This window comes from Ailuropoda melanoleuca, chromosome 2 (genome assembly GCF_002007445.2).
Source record: "Ailuropoda melanoleuca isolate Jingjing chromosome 2, ASM200744v2, whole genome shotgun sequence".
Classification (NCBI taxonomy): Eukaryota; Metazoa; Chordata; class Mammalia; order Carnivora; family Ursidae; genus Ailuropoda; species Ailuropoda melanoleuca.
The window spans coordinates 119880723-119903070 of record NC_048219.1 but is presented as its reverse complement, the minus strand read 5'-3'; the positions used below and the strand labels follow the sequence as shown (position 1 = coordinate 119903070).

General features: G+C 34.5%; 2 protein-coding genes across 8 annotated transcripts in view; one reads left to right on the top strand and one right to left on the bottom strand.

Moving 5' to 3' along the window:
* The window catches only part of MBD5 (methyl-CpG binding domain protein 5), a 448730-nt gene that overhangs the window by 218270 nt on the left and 208112 nt on the right, over positions 1-22348 (bottom strand). Inside the window, exon 1 of one of the 7 annotated variants that reach the window (XM_034654543.1) lies at positions 12862-12915. The exons of the other annotated variants lie outside the window; for them this stretch is intronic. The gene's annotated coding sequence lies outside the window, so the exon portion shown is untranslated. Of the gene's footprint in view, positions 1-12861; positions 12916-22348 lie in introns of those variants that run through there. 7 annotated transcript variants of the gene reach the window in all.
* The window catches only part of LOC100471777 (prefoldin subunit 5-like), a 61743-nt gene that overhangs the window by 21752 nt on the left and 17643 nt on the right, over positions 1-22348 (top strand). The window lies entirely within an intron of this gene.

The following is a 22348-nucleotide window of genomic DNA, read 5'->3' as shown; positions in this document are numbered from 1 at the left end:
TTTTTGTGTGAAATTGGGCAAGGCATTTATATTTACTTTTCCTAAGTCTCAGTTTTCTCTATTGTAATGTAAGAATAATAACACTACTCTTAGAGTTGTTTTGAGAGTTAATGACCTAAATCCTTGAAAGTACACTTAACTAGCCAACCATTACATGTTTCTTTTCCAGAAAGCCTAGGAATGCAAAACCAGACTGGATCACTACCTGGTGGGATTTTTTATACAATTTCGTTAATTTGCCTAAATGTCATAATCTACAGGGGGAAAACACACTGTCATGGAAACAGGAAAGCCCTAGCTATCTTCAAACCTATTTCTGCCAAGTCATTCTCCACTTTCTGCACTATTCTTCGGGACCCAGTGAAGAAAAACGTGTATCATATGGACAGATGTTGGTTGTAGTAGCAGAATTCAGAACATACTCTTTTTTACATTGGGAAAATGATCTATAAGGGCAGGTATGTCCAGAAGGGCCAAAAATAGAAAGTAGACAAGCATGATAGGAAAGTAGCTAGAAAGGCAGTTATAGAGTAGGGTTTCTCAACTATGGCACTCACTGCATTTTGGGCGCTATAATTCTTTGTTGTGGGGGGCTGTCCTGTGCATTGTTAGATGCACAGGAGCACCCCTGGCCTTGTGTCATAGCCCACTAATAATTACAACCCCAAATGTCATCAGATATTGCCCAAAGTTCCTTTAAGGGGAAAAACTGCCCCTGATTGAGAATCACTGATTTAGATGGTAACAGTGGAAAGGGGAAAAAGAGTGAGATAACTACTGACCAGAAGATTTACAGTTAAAACAGCACAATTTTAAATATTTATCAACGCAAAAACGATATATGTTTATATGAATCATGTCTGGGAAAAACTATCAGCAGTAGCTCTCAAGTAGATAATGTAATGAACAGAAGAAGAATACATGTAATATAATGACTGTGTCAAAGGTCAGAAGGTAAGAAAAGGAAATAATGAGTTGATTTGGGAGTGAATCAGGTCGGGGTAACTTTTTCAGTTGCCAATTTTAATTTTCTTCTTATTTTTTTCCCCAAAACTGTAACTGAGAAAAACATTATAGTAGATTTTGCCCTTTTAGATAAGTGGGTGGATGGATAGACAGGTAAAAGTATTAGAAATAGGCTTTTGGCAACATACAGCATCCTTTCTTGATAAAAACTCTCAAGAAAGTAGGGATAGAAGGAATATACCTCAACATCATAAAGGCCATACATGAAAGACTCACAGCTAATATCATCCTCAGTGGGGAAAACCTGAGAGCTTCTCTCCTAAGGTCAGGAACACAACAGAGATGTCCACTGTCACCACTGTTACTCAACATAGTACTGGAAGTCCTAGCCTCAGCAATCAGATAACAAAAAGAAATAAGAGGCATCCAAATTAGCAAGGAAGAAGTCAAACTTTCATTCTTCACAGACAATATGGTACTTTATGCAGAAACCTGAAAGACTCCAACAAAAAATTGCTAGAACTGATACATGCATTCAGCAAAGTCATAGGATATAAAATTGACATACAGAAATAAGTTGCATTTCTATATACCAATAATGAAGCAGCAGAAAGAGAAATCAAGGAATCGATCCCATTTACAATTGCACCAAAAACATAAGATATCTAGGAATCAACCTAACCAAAGAGGTAAAAGATGCTCAACATCTGAAAACTATAGAACACTTATGAAAGAAATTGAAGAAGACACAAAGAAATGGAAAAAGAAAAAAAACACAGTGGAAAGAATATCCAATGGAAAAAAGATAATCTCTTCAACAAATGGAATTGGGAAAAGTGGACAGCAACATGGAAAAGAATGACACTGGGCCACTTTTTTACACCACACACAAAAATAAATTCAAAATGGATGAAAGACCTAACTCTGAGACAGGAAACCATCAAAATCCTAGAAGAGAACACAGGTAGCAACCTGTTTGACTTCAGCCACAGCAACTTCTTACTAGACACGTCGCCAGAGGCAAGGGAAACAAAAGCAAAAATGAACTATCAGGACCTGATCAAGACAAAAAGCTTCTGCACAGTGAAGGAAACAATCAACAAAATTAAAAGGCAACCGATGGAATGGGAGAAGATATTTGCAAATGACATATCAGATAAAGCACTAGGATCCAAAATCTATAAAGAACTTACCAACTCAACACTCTAAAACCAAAAAATCCAGTTAAGAAATGGGCAGAAGAGATGAATAGACATTTCTCCAAAGAAAACATACAAATGGCCAACAGACACATGAAAAGATGCTCAACGTCACTCATCATCAGGGAAATACAAATCAAAACCACAATGAGATACTACCTCACACCTCTCAGAATGGCTAAAATTAACAATTCAGGAAACGACAGATGTTGTCAAGGATGCAGAGAAAGAGGAACCCTCCTACACTGTTGGTGGGACTGCAAGCTAAAGCAGCCACTCTGGAAAACAGTATGGAGTTCCCTCAAAAAGTTAAAAATAGAACTACCCTATGACCTGGCGATTCCACTACTAGGTATTTATGCAAAGGATGCAAAAATACTGATTCAAGGGGCATATGCACCCCAATGTTTATAGCAGCACTATCAACAATAGACACAGTATGGAAAGAGCCCAAATGTCTATAGATTGATGAATAAAGAAGATGTGAGACACACACACACACACACACACACACACACAATGGCATATTATTCAGCCATGGAAAGGTATGAAATCTTGCCATTTGCAACAGCATGGTTGGAACTAGAGTGTATTATGCTACATGAAATAAGTCAGTTACAGAAAGACACATACCACATGATTTCACTCCCATGTGGAATTTAAGAAACAAAACAGATAAACATAGAGGAAGGGAAAGAAAAATAAAATAAGATAAAAAGAGAGAGGGAGTCAAACCATAAGAGAGTCTTAACTATAGAGAACAAACTGAGGGTTGGAGGGAAGGTGGGGTCTCTAAATGGGTGATAGGTATTAAGGAGGGCACTTGTTGGGATGAGCACTGGGTGTTATATGTAAGCGAAGAATCACTAAATTCTACTCCTGAAACCAATACTGCATTATATGCTAGCTAACTTGAATTTAAATAAAATCTTGGAAGAAAAAAACGGATTGGGAATAGTTACTTGAAATCATAATCAGAGTAAATATAAAAAGTCTTTTGTCCATTTTTCTTTTCTCTTTCTTGAGGGGCTATTGATTTGTGATAATTCTTTTTCAATTATATGTGTTGAAATGTCTCTCCAGTTTGTAACTTGTTTTTTCAATCTTTTAAGGTGACTTTTGAGAGAAGAAACATCACAATTATAATGCAATAAAATTTAATAATCTTTTCCTTAATGACTTTTTAAATTTTGTATCTTAAATTTTTTCCTATTCTGAATAATCAATGAACTCAATACCATTTATTGAAAAATCAACCCTTATCACAATACCAGCTCTATTATATAAGTTTCCTACCACATAGATGTCTCTGGGCTGTCCTATTAAACTCCACTGGCCAATCCATCTATCTTTGCACCATTATAATACTGTGTAAATTACTAAAGCTTTATACCAAATTTTCATATCTGGCGGGTCAAATCTCCCTAATTCTTCTTCTTCAGGAGTATAATATCATTACCTTAATGCCATCTTTTATTTATTAAACAGATTTGTTTTATACAGTTTAATTTAAATATGTGAGATGTTTGAAATCTTATTCTTCTATTATTTCTGATACTCCTTCCTGATACCTTGTATTGTAATTTTTTATTGTAATCTCATTTTAAAATTTTTTTTTATTTTTTTGAGTCCTGTATTCAAAGATTCCTTCAGAGAGAATTTGTTTGCTTCTAATAGCTGCTTGGGGGATTTTAAACTTGGGACCACATTAAATTCTTGGCTTTAATTTTCTTTTTCCTATCATCTATGTAGTGTGAAGCTCAGTAGCAAACCCACAAGACCAGCTTGTGGTTACAAATGAACAGGGAGATATTTTACTATGCTCTGGGCCAAGATATGAAGCAATTAGTTATTCTTGAAGTGCTGTGGGAGGTTATAGGCTGATTTTATTATACACTCTCACAACGAAGGTGCAGACACTGTAAGTCTATGCTGAGGGGACCTTATGCTTATAAAGAACCTTGAGTTTTGACTCCTGTTCCTCTTTCAATGAGGAAAGAATCTGTGAAAACCTTAACCCAGGGTTCGCCAGGCTCAACAAATACTCTAAAACTTACTGATCTGGATGGCACTTATATTACCTTTGTTTATTGTTTTGTTTTATTTTTTAAAAAGATTTTATTTACTTGAGAGAGAGAGAGAGAGGGCACAGAGGGAGAGTGAGGGGGAGAAGCAGCCTCCCTGCTGAGTAGGAAGCCTGATGCTGGGCTCCATCCCAGGACCCTGGGATCATGATCATGACGTGAACTGCCTGGGATCATGACCTGAACTGAAGGCAGGTGCTTAACGAACTGAGCCACCCAGGCTCCCCTGTTATTTTACTTTAGCCTTTTAGGATAAACAAATCATCACCGTCTTTCACACCATCTTTATAGTTCATAAATGCATGCAATACTATTTTTATATCTATCATATCATTTTTAGTTGTTTACCATGAGATGTAGTGTAGTTCACCATACTAACAAGACACAAAGGTTAAATTTTATTTCCCCCCTCATCTTTATTTATTCTTTATCTTATTTCTTTTAAAATGTCTCTATTCTGTATTTTTTTTTCCTGGTTTCAAAAAACCAGATATTCATTTTGAAGAAAACCTGAAGTGATATGAAGTAGAAAAGTAAAAAGTCACAACCCCTTAATCCCCACAACCCTAAGGAAAAGACGCTGTTATCATTTGTTCTCATATAATATATATTTTTATTTTTACAAAAATAGTATTATGCCTACAAATATTCCCCTGTTATCCCCTAACATGGTTTAAAAAAATAAACAAACATATATCAGGTAGAATTTAACATGTCATTAATTATAGATCTACTTCATGAATATTTTCAAAAGAAAACACTGTCTTGCAAATATTGAATGTCTTTCTCTTTTCTTCAATTTAGAATCCTATTTCCTGAAAGACGTTCTGAAAATATATTTTAACTCGTTCTATTAAATATGCAATGTTTTGTTACAGATCCACATTTACTTATAACTATGTTATTTATCAATAAAAAACAGATTCACTATGACATATTTTCAAAGTTTGATATTCTCATCTCTCTTTATAAAACTGCATGATCAGAAGTTATTAACCTCAATGGATTTAGAATTTTATGTCATTAGGTACAGTGAGCTTACAAAATATTCTCAACATGCTAAGCAAGTGTTATTTCAAATGACTGTAAGCAGACTTAAAGCAATTGTTATACTCCTGAAAANTTATCAGGTGCTATTTCTACAGTTACTCAAGTATGTACAACTCTCCTTAATCTTAATTAATCAAATCTTTTTATACTATTTTCTTTCTTTTAAATATTTTATTTATTCATTTGAGAGAGAGCGAGCACAAGCAGGGGGAGAGGCAGAGAGAGATGGAGAAGCTGACTCCCCACTGAGCAGGGAGCCCAACATGGGGCTCGATCCCAGGACCCTGGGATCATAACCTGAACTGAAGGCAGACACTTAACCAACTGGGGACTCAATATTCTAACTGGCTTTGAGCTACCATCTTCTCTAGCTGTTCTCATATGCTAAAAAAAAAAAAAATAGCTCTTCTGAGGGATCAAGAACAATTAGTGGCATTTGCCATCTTCAATATTTTGAATGTCCACTATCCAAGAAGGTAGATATTACACGTATTTTTAAGATGTGCTGAAAACCCATACTAATTTATTTATTTATTTATTTATTTATTTATTTTTATTTTATTTTATTGTGTTAATCACCATACAGTACATCCCCAGATTCCGATGTAAAGTTTGATGCTTCATTAGTTGCGTATAACACCCAGTGCACCATGCAATACGTGCCCTCCCTACTACCCATCACCAGGCTATCCCCTTCCCCCACCCCCTCCCCTCTGAAGTCCTCAGTTTGCCTCTCACAGTCCATAGTCTCTCATGTTTCATTCCCCCCTCTGATTACCCCCCTTTTCTTTATCCCTTTCTTCCCCTACCGATCCTCCTAGTTCTTATGTTCCATAGATGAGAGAAATCATATGATAATTGTCTTTCTCTGCTTGACTTATTTCACTTAGCATTATCTCCTCCAGTGCCGTCCATGTTGCAGCAAATGTTGAGAATTCGTTCTTTCTGATAGCTGAGTAATATTCCATTGTATATATGGACCACAGCTTCTTAATCCAGTCATCTGTTGAAGGGCATCTCGGCTCCTTCCATGATTTGGCTATTGTGGACAATGCAGCTATGAACATTGGGGTGCATATGGCCCTTCTCTTTACTACGTCTGTATCTTTGGGGTAAACACCCAGTAGTGCAATGGCTGGGTCATAGGGTAGTTCAATTTTTAACTTTTTAAGGGACCTCCACACTGTTTTCCAGAGTGGCTGTACCAACTTGCATTCCCACCAACAATGTAGGAGGGATCCCCTTTCTCCACATCCTCTCCAACAATTGTTGTTTCTTGCCTTGTCTATCTTTGCCATTCTAACTGGCGTAAGGTGGTATCTCAGTGTGGTTTTGATTTGAATTTCCCTGATGGCTAATGATTTTGAACATTTTTTCATGTGTCTGTTAGCCATTTGTATGTCTTCATTGGAAAAGTGTCTGTTCATATCTTCTGCCCATTTTATGATTTGTTTATTTGTTTCTCGTGTATTGAGTTTGAGAAGTTCTTTGTAGATCTTGGATACCAGTCCTTTATCTGTGGTGTCCTTTGCAAATATATTCTCCCATTCCGTGGGCTGTCTCTTAGTTTTTTTGACTGTTTCCTTGGCTGTGCAGAAGCTCTTTATCCTGATAAAGTCCCATAAGTTCATTTTATCTTTTATTTCTCTTGCCTTTGGAGATGTGTCGTGAAAAAGGTTGCTCTGGCCGATGTCATAGAAGTTGTTGCCTATGTTCTCCTCTAGAATTTTGATGGATTCCTGTCTCACATTGAGGTCTTTCATCCATTTGGAGTTTATTTTTGTGTATGGTGTGAGAGAGTGGTCAAGTTTCATTCTTTTGCATGTAGCTGTCCAATTTTCCCAGCACCATTTATTGAAGAGACTGTCTTTTTTCCACCGGATGTTTTTTCCTGCTTTATCAAAGATTAGTTGCCCAAAGAGCCGAGGGTCCATTTCTGGGTTCTCTATTCTGTTCCATTGGTCGATGTGTCTGTTTTTGTGCCAGTACCATGCTGTCTTTGTGATCACAGCTTTGTAGTACAGCTCGAAATCCGGCATTGTGATGCCCCCAGCTTTGTTTTTCCTTTTCAACAGTTCCTTGGAGATTCGGGGCCTTTTCTGGTTCCATACAAATTTAAGGACTATTTGTTCCAGTTCTTTGAAAAATGTCCTCGGTATTTTGATCGGGATAGCATTGAAAGTGTAGATTGCTCTGGGTAGTATGGACATTTTAACTATGTTAATTCTTCCAATCCATGAGCATGGAATATTTTTCCATCTTTTTATGTCTTCCTCAATATCTTTCAAAAGTGATCTATAGTTTCTAGCATATAGGTCCTTTACGTCTCTGGTTAAGTTAATTCCAAGGTAACGCATGGTTTTTGGTGTTATTGTAAATGGGATGGATTCCCTAATTTCTCTTTCTTCAGTCTCGTTATTCGTGTATAGAAATGCAACTGATTTCTGGGCATTGATTTTGTATCCTGCCACCTTACTGAATTGTTCTATAACTTCTAATAGTTTGGGAGTGGATTCCTTTGGGTTTTCCATATAGAGTATCATGTCATCTGCAAAGAGAGACAGTTTGACTTCTTCTTTGCCGATTTGGATACCTTTGATCCCTTTTTGTCTTCTGATTGCTGTTGCAAGGACTTCTAGTACTATGTTGAATAATAGTGGCGAGAGTGGGCATCCTTGTCGTGTTCCTGATCTTAAGGGAAAGGCTTCCAGCTTTTCCCCATTGAGAATAATGCTTGCAGTAGGCTTTTCATAGATGGCTTTTATGAGATTGAGAAATGTACCCTCTATTCCTACACTCTGAAGGGTTTTAATCAGGAAAGGATGCTGTATTTTGTCAAATGCTTTTTCTGCATCAATTGAGAGGATCATATGGTTCTTGAGTCTTTTCTTGTTGATATGATGTATCACATTGATTGATTTGCGAGTGTTGAACCATGCTTGCATCCCAGGTATGAATCCCACTTGGTCATGATGGATAATCCTTTTAATGTACTGTTGGATTCTATTAGCAAGGATCTTGTTGAGGATTTTGGCATCCATATTCATTAGAGAAATCGGTCTGTAATTCTCCTTTTTGAGGGGGTCTTTGCCTGGTTTGGGGATCAAGGTAATATTAGCCTCATAGAATGAGTTTGGTAGCTNCTAATTTATTTAAAGTACTTACTGATTAAAATAAAATATTCCCCCTACTATAGAAGTTACTTGTTGTAGGAAAAGATCAAAGATCTTTGTTTCAAATTTTGTCTATTTTATCTAAAGAGGTTTTTAACAAGGCTTTTGGAAAACTTTCGGAAACAAAGGAAAAAGCTCTTTAAGAATTAAAACTCATTTCTAGGGGCGCCTGGGTGGCACAGCGGTTAAGCGTCTGCCTTCGGCTCAGGGCGTGATCCTGGCGTTACGGGATCGAGCCCCACATCAGGCTCNAAATATTCCCCCTACTATAGAAGTTACTTGTTGTAGGAAAAGATCAAAGATCTTTGTTTCAAATTTTGTCTATTTTATCTAAAGAGGTTTTAAACAAGGCTTTTGGAAAACTTTCGGAAACAAAGGAAAAAGCTCTTTAAGAATTAAAACTTTTCTAGCAGGGATGGGTTGCAGAGGGTGCAACAAAACCTGCTACAAAGTTTAACAAAGAAAATAACTGGATAGGGGCACCTGGGTGGCTCAGTTGGTTAAGTGACTGCCTTCAGCTCATTTCATGATATTAGGGTCCTGGGATTGAGCCCCGTGTTAGGCTCCCTGATTATCAGGGAGTCTGCTTCACCTTCTTGTTCTGTGCTCTCTCTCCCTCTCTCTCGCTCTCTCTCAAATAAATAAGATCTTAAAAAAAAAGAAAACAACTGGATAAAAATTAACATTTATATCAACCATGGTTTCAAATAAAAGTGATAGAGATAGGAAAAAGAATAGGTGGAAAGAAAAATTCTTTCTAATTATAAAAAGCTTATGACAGAGAATGAGAGAAAAACTCTAGGCCATAAAAAGTGCTCTACAAGAAAGGAAATGTAATTATGGTGTACTAGGTTTTACAATGAACAATATTTATACAACATTAATAAGCTAATCATTTATTTTTTAAACTATATTGGCAAGATGGGGGAACAGAGAGCTACAAGTGAGCTAAGTCATCATCTAATGAGACTAGATACATTATGTTTATAATTTCTATAATTCCTATCTATAATTTCTATCTATAAACAATGTCTAATAATGGCAAACCTAGATTGGCAGTAAAAAAAAACCCCATATTATTTACAAATAGGTAGCTGAATTACTCTGGGAATTAAAAGCAAGTAAAGATTAAAGCAGTTAAATATTAAAAGAAATTATTTCTAGGTCTAGGTGGACTCATAGGGAGGGGACATTCAATATTATTTGACTTAACATGTGCATATAATATATGATATTTTTTTAAAGGGAAAAGAATAAGATCATAACAGGGAATCGAAGGCTGCATATGCATTCTCACTTCACTTCTGCATTCTAGTATACAACGGAGAGGCAACGTGGTGTGACCGGGGTTGGATATGGATCCACATAAATATGGGTTTGGATTCTGGCTCTGCAACTGACTGACTCAAATGTCTGTGGGAAAGTCAGTTAATATTTTTGAGACCATATTGTTTTGTGTATATTAGGCAATAATGATTTCTAGCATGCAGAGATACTGTAAGGACTACCAATAATCTACGTGAATCATACGGCACGTAGAAAATGCTTATTTAATAGTAGTTGCTATAATTAATCATTATCTCCTACTACTAATGAATAGCAAACTATCAAAGTTTTAAATTTTTTTCAAAGATTTTTATTTATTTATTTGACAGAGAATAGAATAGAACTTTTCTGAATAGAATGTTTAAATCAACAAAATTCTTTCATTATAGTTAGCAATAGGGTAATTAATCGTGGGGAAGATACAAGAAAAGTTTCAAAGAGAAAATAGCTGTGAATCTAGATGTTAGTTCCAGGCCCAAGGTTTCCTAATACTCAAAAGATAGAAAGAAATTTAATTATTTTTACCTAAGGTAGCCTAGATAATAGAACTAACAGAACTCTAATAGTAGAGTTAGATTCAACCGTGATCATGTACTTCCTGACCTGACTTTGTTATTCATTTGTACCTAAGCCCTCATAATTTTGTAGCATGCTCAAGAATTTATCGTACCTTTAAAATGACAGACTTTCAGGAAGGTGGGCTATAATGTAACTTTTCAAGTCTGATGCTGTCTTGCCTTGTTATAATTCATGGAATCAAAGAAAGAAACCTTCATTCATATGACATCTACTCCCTAAATCTCAAGCACAGTGTCTAGGACACTGTTAACCACCTGTGAAGCACCTATGAAGGGCTGGACTTGCAAATCCAGGTCTGTGAACAATGAACTAGAATTCCAACTAAATTTAAACTTTGATGACAGGAAAGTTGGTCAGCCTTGTTCACCACTGTATCACCAGTGTTTACCACAATGCCTGACAAACAACAGGGGCTCAGTCAATATTTGTGAAATGGATAAATAAGTGTATGAGAGAGTTAATAATAATTTCTAAGTGATTATTTGAGTTTTCATTCTGCAAAGATAAAAGGACCAAGTACAAAATTAATAATAAATTTATTTTATTCATAACTCATGAATTATTTTTCCAAAATAAAATAATGGAGATTAAGTGAAGTGCCACTTTTTGGAGTAAAAGTTCTGCCACTTGCATACACGTAACGTCAATGTTATAGCTTCACTACTTCTGTTTCATAATGAGGTACGTTCGTCCATCCCTTAATAGCAAAAATAATGTAAACAGTCATAGTAAATGTAACAGGATTTTTAATCTAAAATACTATAGTCACTGTCCTATAGGCGTGACATACAGTATCTCACTTCACACTTTACAACAAACTTACGGAACAGATATTATCACCACATTTGACAGATGAAAAAAATGGAGTTTAAAGAGGTAATTTGTGCAAGGTCATAAAGATGGTAAAATCCAGATTAAAAAAAAGTCTAATTCTAAAATAACCGGTTTAACCATAGGGACACTTAACATAGACATAGTCACACCACATCTAGCCTGCTACCCGACCCCAACCATGAGAGAATATTTTATCTATTCTTTCAGCACCTATTGTACACCAATTATGCTCCTGGTGCTATGCTAGGCTCTCCTAATGATCACTTATAATTCTGAAATATAATAAAAAATGGCACATACCAACACCGCTCCTTGGAACCATACTGTTGAGAGTCATACTCTGAAAGTTTACACACTCTATTCGTATGCATGTGTGACATGTGTGCTTTTATTTGTCTTACTAAGCTACACACTTCTTTTAGGCAGGGTGGTACCAGGTTTATTTTTATATCCCCTAAAAATGCCTAGCACAGTGCTTTGCTCATAAAAAGTTCTTAATAAGCACTGTTCAAAAATAACACTATGTGTAAATTGAACTAAATTTCCTTGGGTGAGAGAAAATGTAAATGAAGATTTTATCTTCAAATCTTCTGTGCAATTATCTTATACTTAAAAAAAAACATAAATTCCAAAAACAAGACAGTTTTATTATTTTAAATATTTCATTGGTAAGCTTTAATAAAATTGTTAAATTTTCATGGAAACAAATATAAACTCTATTCTGATAAATCTTATTTAGTATGTAAATAGACTTTATTTGCTTTTCATATATTATAACCTTAGGTAATGTTCTCTTTATAATATGGCCTTCCCCTACAATCCAAGTTAGTACATATGATTGCACAAGGATAAAAAGATTCCATTTTAAAAAGGATAAATAATAATTTTTCTTTTTTCTCACAGCCATTATTATGATTACAGAACTATATGAATACTTGATTCTGTAAGAATTATATATAAAAAAAGAAACCACATCCTGGCAGGAATTATTTTGTTTCCTCTCTGACACTGCATTTTGCTTCTTAGTCTGGATAAAAATAAAATCAATTTGAAAGGACAGATTTTAATCTCAGATGATACTGAGTATTTATTCGTTTATTTATTTTTGGTAGAAAAAAGATATGTGGGAATTCATACTATGCATTAGAGATCAGAATCTGGTCCTGAGTTTACATGATTGATGGGTTTCTATCTGAATAGGCATAAATGTGAATAGTAACTGTAATAATGCTTACCAGAGAGAGTGGATGTGACCTCAACCAGTTTCCCTTTTTACCTTTAGCATTATATTGCTTCCTCTATAGCAAAATGTTTTTGAAAAGCACACACAAAGTCCTATGCATTACTTAAAATATGACACATAATAACACATATACACATCCATAACATGATTTCAGTAGACAAAACAATGATGTTAACTATTCATAGAAAACCTCATTCAATAACCAATTTCTGAAATTACATGTTTGCCCAGGGTACAAATCATTCATTTGTGAGTTACAAGTAAACCTAGACAACAGAATAGTTCATTACATAGCAGTATATTTTCTACTATTTTCTTTAATGACCATATACACAAATGCTACTTATCTTACTAGGCTTCAGTATTCTCACTGAATATTCTGTCTGGTTTTAAAATTGAAAACTTACTTAGACTCATTCTTCTCTCTTAGGAAAAAAAATACTACTGTGGTGATCTTCTGGGTACCAATCAGTTGGCTGGCTCCTATGGGCTCACAGAAGAGAAAAGGACATCACTCAATACACTGACCATGTAGCCCTTATTGTTAGTAATCCTTGTTTTGTTGTTCCTCCTCATGGAAACAAATATAAAATCTATTCTGATAAATCTCATTTGGTATGTAAATAGATTTTATTTGCTTTTCATATACTATAACCTTACAATTACAATCAGGCAGTTTCTCCATTTTACATGGGATAATATTGAAAATGGAATTCCAAGGAGGCATAAACTTATCTTGCAGAATTAATCTGTACTCCTATTATTTAGTAGTAAGATCTTAGGTAAGTCATCCCACATAGTAATATTTGACATTCCAACCTTATAGAATAATTATAATAAAGGGTAGCAGCATGTATGAATGCCAATGAAGTTCTAAGCTCTGTGCCACATGTTTTACATATATTGCCACATTTAATATTCAAATGCAACTAACCTTATAAGGTAAATATGATCATTTCCATTTTATTTATAAGGACACTAAAAACCAGAAATTTGAAGTAAGGCCATAATAAATGGCAGAACCAGGAATCCAACCTAAGTCTAAGTGACTAAACTGATCATGAAGTGAAATAATATACATGAATATAAAATAACGAAGTGAATAGGTAAGTATAAAAGTAAAAAAATCCTGGGAACTGCAATTCCAATAATGGTGGAGTAACTTGAACCGACTTGCTCCCATGATAACAATTATAAACTGTGAAAAAATACTAAAACAAATAAATAAAAAAACAACTATTTGGAGATCAACCAAAAGTAGGCAAATACAGAGAGGCTCAGACCTTTGAAAGAATAGAACATTGCTGGACAAGATCTATATTTATATAGCTTTTCCTTGAGGTAAAAAGTTGTAGGAGTAGCCAGAACTAAAGCAGAAAGCCAATTCCTATTGGCTTGAGATATTAAAGACCAGAGTTTCAAGGCTAAAAGAATGGCTGATAATTGGGGGTTGAGGGAGGTAGATTTTGGAAAGTGGGGAAGCACAGAGGGGGAGTTAAAAATTTGCACATACATTCCCACTTCTGAACTGTATATATATGGTGAAGACTCCAAAGAACCTACTGGAAAATAATAGCTGAAAGGCTGAAAGGGATTTTTGCTGTTGCTCATTGCATGAGAGAAAGAGTTTGGAGTTTGAATCCTATCAAACTGATGGAGCTTGGTGAACAACTTAGGCTTTCCACAGAAATCTGCAAAGGGCCATATTTCAGGAGTAAAGATTCTATCCCTGTATTAAAAGAGTCACCCTAAGATTTAAAGCAAAACCAAAAGACACCCACTCTAACAAAACATAGAACCAAGCCTTTATTAGACAAAGATAAGCATCCAGTAATTTAACTGTTCGATAAAAAAGTCAATATTCTTCAGAGGAAGATAACAGAATCTAGAGTCTCTAAAGTATATAATATACCCAGTATAGAATTAAAAATTTCGACAAATGAACAAAGAGAAAAATGTGGCCCAAGTTCCATAGAAAAAAGAGCAATAGAACAGATCCTGTAATGACTCAGAAAGTACTTCAATGCAAGTACTTTATTATCAAGAACGTGGGGCACCTGGCTGGCTCAACCAATCAAGCATGTGACTCTTGATCTTGGAGTTGTGAGTTTGAACCTTATGTTGGGTATAGAGATTACTTAAAAATAAAATCTTATAAATAAATAAATATTATCAAGAACATAAAAAATATCATCATGATGAATGCACAAAGAGAATCAGGAGAAATGGAAACAAAAAAGAATCAAGTACACTTAAAAATGGTTAAAATTATGAACTTTATTATGCATATTTTACCACAATAACATTTTTCTAAAGATTTAAATTGAAATTATAGAACTGAAAGTGCTATACCAAAATAAAAAATTCACTGGATGACTTAAAACATATTGAAGATGACAGGGAAGCCAGCCAAAGAACTTGAAGACAGATGAACAAATATTTCTGAAGAGTCTTAGTGACCCACATAGCCAAGAAACAATATCAAGTAATTTTTCATATATGTGTATGGAGTCCCAGAAAAAAAAAGAAAGAGAAAATGGGGCAGGAAAAAAATTTGATGAGGTAATGAGTAAAATTCTCCATGTTTGGTGAGAAAGTATCAACCTACAGATCCAAGAAGCTAAGCAAAACTGAAGAAGGAAACATATGAAGAAACATAATCTAGGCACATCATGTCCAATTGCTGAAGAACATGGATAAAGAGTAAATCTTAGAGTAGCCAATAAGGGGAAAAAAGACAATTCTGTCATCAGAGAATTGTTTCTTATAATTCACATAACTCTAGAAATTCAACTGTTCATTCAGTTCTGTTTCAATTTTAAAGAATTTTTTGATTTGCAATTACCTATTTTTCCTTTACTCGGAGTTATGAGAGCTATAATAGCATGTGTTTTATCTATGATGGGAAAAGTATTTGTGGGCCCCCCAAAAAGTTAAAACAATTATATTAATATTGTGGATGTACTAGTTAATTAGATGGGAGAAAGAAATAGAGATATAAACATTAGAAAGGAAGGGGCACTACTCTCAACAATGGATAGAGCAATCCAAACAGAGACTTAACAAGAAAATAGTGGATTTGAACAATGCTATAGACCAAATGGACCTAACAGATGTGAAAGAACAACCTACCCAACAGTAGCAGAATATACATTCTCTCCAAGCACATATGGAACATTTTCAAAGACAGATCAAGTATGACAAAACAAATCTCCACAAATTCATAAGACAGAAATTCTATCACAATGGTATGAAATTAGAAATTATTAACAGGAGGAAAGCTGAAAAATACACAAATATGTGGAAATTAAAGTGTACACTCCCAAACAACCAATGGATCAAAGAAAAAGTCAAGAGAAATTTAAAAAACATCTTGAAACAAATGAAAATGGAAACACAACATACTAAAACATATAGGATACAGCAAAAGCATTTCTAACAGGAAGGTTTATAGTTATAAATGCATACATAAAGCAAATAGATCTCAAATAAACAACCTAATATTACACCTCAAGGAATTAGAAAAAGAACAAACTTAGTCCAAAGTTAGCATAAGGAAGGAAATAATAAAGATTGGAGCAGAAATAAATGAAATAGAGAATAACAACAGAAAGGATTAACAAAACTAAGAATTGGTTCTTTGAAAAGATAGACAAAATTGACAAACTTTTAGCTAGACTAAGCAAAAGGAAGGACTCATAAATACAATTGTAAATGAAAGACCAGGGCCGCCTGGGTGGCTCAGTTAGTTGTCTTCCTTTGGCTCATGTCATGATCCCAATTGAACCCGACATCTAGCTCCCTGCTCAGTGGGGAGTCTGCTTCTCCCCCGACCCTCCCCCATCTCGTACTCTCTCTCTCTCAAATAAATAAAATCATAAAAAAAGAGAAGACATTACAATAGAAACCACAGGCATACAAAGGAAAATAAGAGATGACAATGAATAATAATATGCCAATAAATTGGACAATCTAGAAAAATATATTCCTAGAAACGTATGACCTACCAAGACTAAATCATGAAAAAACAGAAAACCCAAACAAGCCAATGAGTAAGAAGACTGAATTAATAATCAACAACCTTATAATAAACAAAAGGCGAGGATTAGATGGTTTCACTGGTGAATTCTACCAAACATTTAAAGAAAAATTAATACCAATCCTTCTCAAACATTTTGAAAAAATTTAAGAGGAGGAAAGACTTCTAAATTCATTTTTACAAGACCAGCATTACCCTACTACAAAGGCAGATAAGAATGCTATAAGAAAAGAAAACTATAGGTCAATATACCTAATGAATATATTTACAAAAATTCTCAACAAAATATTAACAAATGAATTCAACAGCACATTAAAAGGGTCATACACTATGATCAAGGGGGACTCATCCCCAGGATGCAAGAACACTTCAACATATGCAAATCAATAAATGTGACACATCACATTAACAGAATGTAGATTAAAATCATATGATCTCAATAGATGCAAAAGAAGCATTTGACAAATTCCAACATCATTTCATGATAAAAACCCTCAACAAAAATCTCAACATAATAAAATCCATATATGACAAGCTCACATCGAATGAAACCTTCTCTTATAAGGCTGGGAGCAAGACAAGAAAGTCCAATCTCACCATTCCTATTAAACAGAATACTGGAAATCTTAGCCAAAGCAATCAGGCAAAAGAAAGAAATAAAAGGTACCCAAATCAGAAAGGAAGAAGTAAAATTACCTCTGTTTGCAGACGATATGATCTTATATATACAAAAGCCTAAAGTCTACATCAAAATACTTTAAGAACTAATAAATGAATTCAGTGAAGTTTCAGGAAGAAAATCAATATATAAAAATTAGTAACAATTCAATAGAATAACAATGAACAACCTGAAAAAGAAATTTACAAAAACAATCTCATTCACAGTAGCATCAAAAATAATAAAATACTTACGAATAAATTTAACCAAGGAGGTAAAAGATCTGTACAATGAGCATTATAAGACATTAATGAAAGAAACTGAAGAAGACACATATAAGTGAAAAGATACCTCATGTCATGGATTAGAAGAATTCACGTTGTCAAAATGTCCATACTACCAAAAGTCATGTATAGATTCAGTGAAATCCCTATCAAAATTCCAGTGGTTTTTTTTTTTACAGATAGAACAAATAATCTTAAAATACATATGAAACCACAGAAGATCCTGAATAGCCAAAGCAATCTTGAGAAAGAACAAAGCTAGAGGCATCATGCTTCCTTATTCCAAACTACACCCCAAAGCCAAAGTAACCAAAATAGTATGGTATTGGCATAAAAACAGATACAAAGACCAATGGAATCAAATGAAGAACCCAGAAATAAACCCATACATATGGTCAATAAGAGCCCACACTGACAAGGAGCCAAGAAAATTCAGTGGGGAAAAGATAGTCTTTTCAATAAATGGTGTTGGAAAGACTGGATATCCACATGTAAAAGAATAAAACTGGGCCCTTATAACATTCAAAAAAATTAACTTGATCTGAGTTTAATGCTTAAATGTAAGACCTGAAACCATAAAACTTCTAGAACTGACAGGGAAGAAGCTTTTTAACATTGGTCTTGGCAAAGATTTTTTTGATATGACATCAAAAGCACAAGCAACAAAAGCAAAAATAAATCAGTGAGATTACCTTAAACATATTTCTGTACTGAAAAAAAAAAAGAAAAGAAAAGGGAACCTATGGAATGGGAGAAATATTTGCAAATCTTATATTTGATAAGGGTTAATATCCAAAACATACAAGGAACTCCTACAACTCAGCAGCAAAAAACCAAATAATCTGATTTTTAAAATGGCAGAGAAAATAGACATTTTTCCAAATAAGACACACAAATGGCCAAAGGTATATAAAAATAGCCCAACATCCCTAATCATCAGGAAAATGCAAATCAAAACCACAATGAGATAACACCTCACACCTGTTAGAATGGCTATTATCAAAAATAAAAGAGATTGCAAGTGTTGGTATGGATGGGGGAAGAAAAAGAGCCCTTGGGCACTGTTGGTAGGAATATAAATTGGTACAGGCACTGTGGAAAACACTATGGGGGGGTTCTTCAAAATATTAAAAACAGAACTACTATATGATCTAGCAACCCCACTTCTGGGTATTTTCTTCATCTGAAGAAAATAAAATCACTATAACAAAGAGATATCTGTACCTCCATGTTCATTACAGCATTGTTTACAATAGCCAAGACATAGAAACAACCTGTCTATCAATGGATGGATGAATGGATAAAGAAAACGTGATGTGTGTGTATGTGTGTGTGCTTATAACATGAAATATTATTCATCCATAAAAAGAAGGAAATCCTTGTGACTTGTGACTACATTGATAAAGCTTGAGGGCATTATGCTAAGTGAAATAAATCCAACAGAGAAAAACAAATACTATATGATCTCATTCACACATGGAATCTAAAATAAAACTGAACTCATAGAAACAGAAAGTGGATTGGTGGTTGCTGAGGTGGGATGGGAGATAAGGTGGGAGAAATGGGTGAAGTTGGTCAAAGGGTACATACTTCCAGTTATGAGTAAGTCCTGGAGATCTAATGCACAGCATGGTGACTATAGTTAACAATACTATATTGTATACCTGAAATTTGCTAAGGGAGCAGATCTTAAATGTTCTCACCACACACACACATAACACACACACACCCCTTCCCCAGGGTAACTATATGAGGAAGTGATGGATATGTTAACTAACCTTATTGTGGTAATCATTTGCAATATATACTTACATCAAATCATCACACTGTACACCTTAAACTTATGTTATGTGTCAATTATTACTCAGTAAACTTGGTAGGGGGGAGATAATTCTGTCCCTATTTCCATGATGACATGCATGTATACTTGAGAAACCCAAGAAAGTCAATGGGAAAATTCCCCCAGAAAAAAGTCTAGAAAGGTAGCTAGTTACATAGTATATGAAAATCAATGATTCTCCTATATATAAGCCATGCCCAATTAGAAAATAAAAACTAGAAACAAACCCATTTAATATGAAAAACACATAAAAATAAACAACTCAGAATAAACAAATCCAGATATCTATAAGATATGTAATCTGTTTTCAGGACAGATATAATCAATATTCAAAGACTCATTATTCCAACTAAATTAATCTATTATTTTAATAGGATTCCTATTTTAATAAAAAATAGGATTTTTTATTTCCAAAACTTGAGAGATGATACCAAAGTTCATCTGGTTAAAAACATGTCATTATCTACAAATATTTTGAGAAAAAAAAAAAAGAGGAGGACAGAGGAGACCAGTCCTTCTAGATAGTAAAAACACTGTAAAGACACAGCAATTAAGGAGTTTTATACTAGAGAAGAAATAGACCGATAGAAAATGTATACTGGAGGGGCGCCTGGGTGGCTCAGTCCTTAAGCACCTCCCTTCGCTCAGGGTGTGATCCCAGGGTTCTGGGATCAAGCCCCGCATCGGACTCCCTGCTCCACTGGGAGACTGTTTCTTCCTCTCCCACTCCCCCTGCTTGTGTTCCCTCTCTCACTGGCTGTCTCTCTCTCTGTCAAATAAATAAATAAAATCTTAAAAAATAAAAAAGAAAATGTATACTGGAGAATCCTGAAATATACTCCAATATACATAAGATTTTTATATATGATAAAGGTGGCTTAAAAAATTAATGCCAAAAAAATAATAAAAATAAAAATAAACAGATTAATCAGTAGTTGCTGGTACACTAACAAGATTCCAGATGATTTAAAGATTTAAATATAAAATATTTTACTTTTAAAAATTTGGAGGGATGAATGAATAGGCAGAGTATAGAGGATTTTTTTTTTAAAGATTTTATTTATTTATGTGACAGAGAGACAGCCAGCGAGAGAGGGAACACAGCAGGGAGAGTGGGCGAGGAAGAAGCAGGCTCCCAGCGGAGGAGCCCGATGTGGGACTGGATCCTGGAACGCCAGGATCACGCCCTGAGCCGAAGGCAGACGCTTTAACGACTGCGCTACCCAGGCACCCCAAGTATAGAGGATTTTTAAGGCAGTGAAACTACTGTGCATGATACTGTGATGGTGGGTACATGCCTTTATAAATTTGTCCAAACACACAAAATGTAAAACACCAACATTTAGTGAACCAACCCTAATGTAAACTGCAGACTTTAGGTGATAATGATGTGTCTATGTAGATTTATCAATTGTAACAAATGTACCACTACGGTGGGGAAATTGAAAATGGGGGAGACTATGAATGTTTGGGGGCAGAGGGTCTATGGGAAATCTCTATGTTTCTCTTAATTTTGCTCTAAACCTAAAATTGCTATAATAAAATCTCTTAACAAAAATTAATCCATAAGGGTAGGATAGAAGAAGTGGTGTTATATATTTCATAGTCTTGGACATAAACTACAGAAACCATAACAGGAAAGACTGATTATTTGACTAAACTAAAAATTAAAATTTCAGCATGGGAAAAAAAGAAACTACCATAAATCAAGTTGAAATGCAAATTCAACAGCAGAAAAATGTTTGAAATACCTAAGAAAAGATACATTTTATTAATATAACAAGAACTCTTAGAAATCAATAATAAAGAGACAAAGGAAAGGCCATTAGTAAGCAACAATGGATATGCTGCATTTATATTAAAAAAAAGCATATACAGCATTTTCATGTGAATGTACATGTGCATGTTACATGTATGTACACACATAAACTTGTACATTGATAGAAGATTTCTGAAATGATACATAAAATAAGCTAATACAGGTTACTTGTGGAAAGTAGAAACAGGATGGTTTCAAATTTTACTTTTTATTTTATACTTTTCCATATTATTTGTTTCTTATTTTTAAAACCATGTATGTATTGCTTTAATAATTCAAAAGCAAAATTTAACAAAACATATTCCTTCTGAAGAAACTCACCAGTAATATGCTGATTGTTTAAACAAATATATGTGGTCCCTCTCTTCACTCACTGACAGTATTACATACTGAATTCTATCATGGAGTTAAAACATATCAAAAAAAGGAGTGACTTAACTGAAATCCAATAAAACAAAAAGCAGTAAAAATCTGGAATAAGGGAAATTATCTAAATACAAATGTAAACTCAATTTTACCTGTAGACTTTTTTCTTTTTGAAATATATGGCAGAAAAAAGGAAATAATTATTGCTGTTTTCAAATTGCTTCAAGTCAGAACTACAGAGTTTTCTCTAGACATTCCTTTCCCTTCACTCCCGTTGGGGCTCCAGAATCAATTGAGTCCTATCCTACAAAGCCCATTACACTCAGACCTTTCTCTCATGGATGCTGTTTCTCTATCCTCAGCAGTTTTTATTCCAGGAAACTGGCCTCTCTCCCCAAGATTCTAGCTATTAACAAGCAATAGAGGCATCGAAAGCAATTTGACCGGTTGCATACTCAGTAAAGGAGCATGCAGGCAAGGAACAATGACAGTAATGAATGTTAGAATCTGGGTCTTAGCCTTTCGTAGTTTGAGTGAGATACAGTGTATTGCATATTGTATAGACTTTTCAAGAAGTTTCTTCTCAAACATCCTGGATTGAGATGACACTTCTTCTAATCATCACAATGCAATTTTGTTCTGAACATTTAAGTATATTGGAATTCCTAGCTCATGTATTTCGGTTAACACCTAAATGGTAATAGAAGTAACCAACACATGTATATATGAAATACAATTATTGAATTATTTCCATGATACCTTATCGTAGCGATTATTAAACCTAGTATGTTCTATTTTTCTTCATGTCCACAGATTTTATCTTTTGGTATGGTGTCTGGCACATAAAAGTTTTCAAAATGTATAGATAAATAAATCCATGTAAAGAAA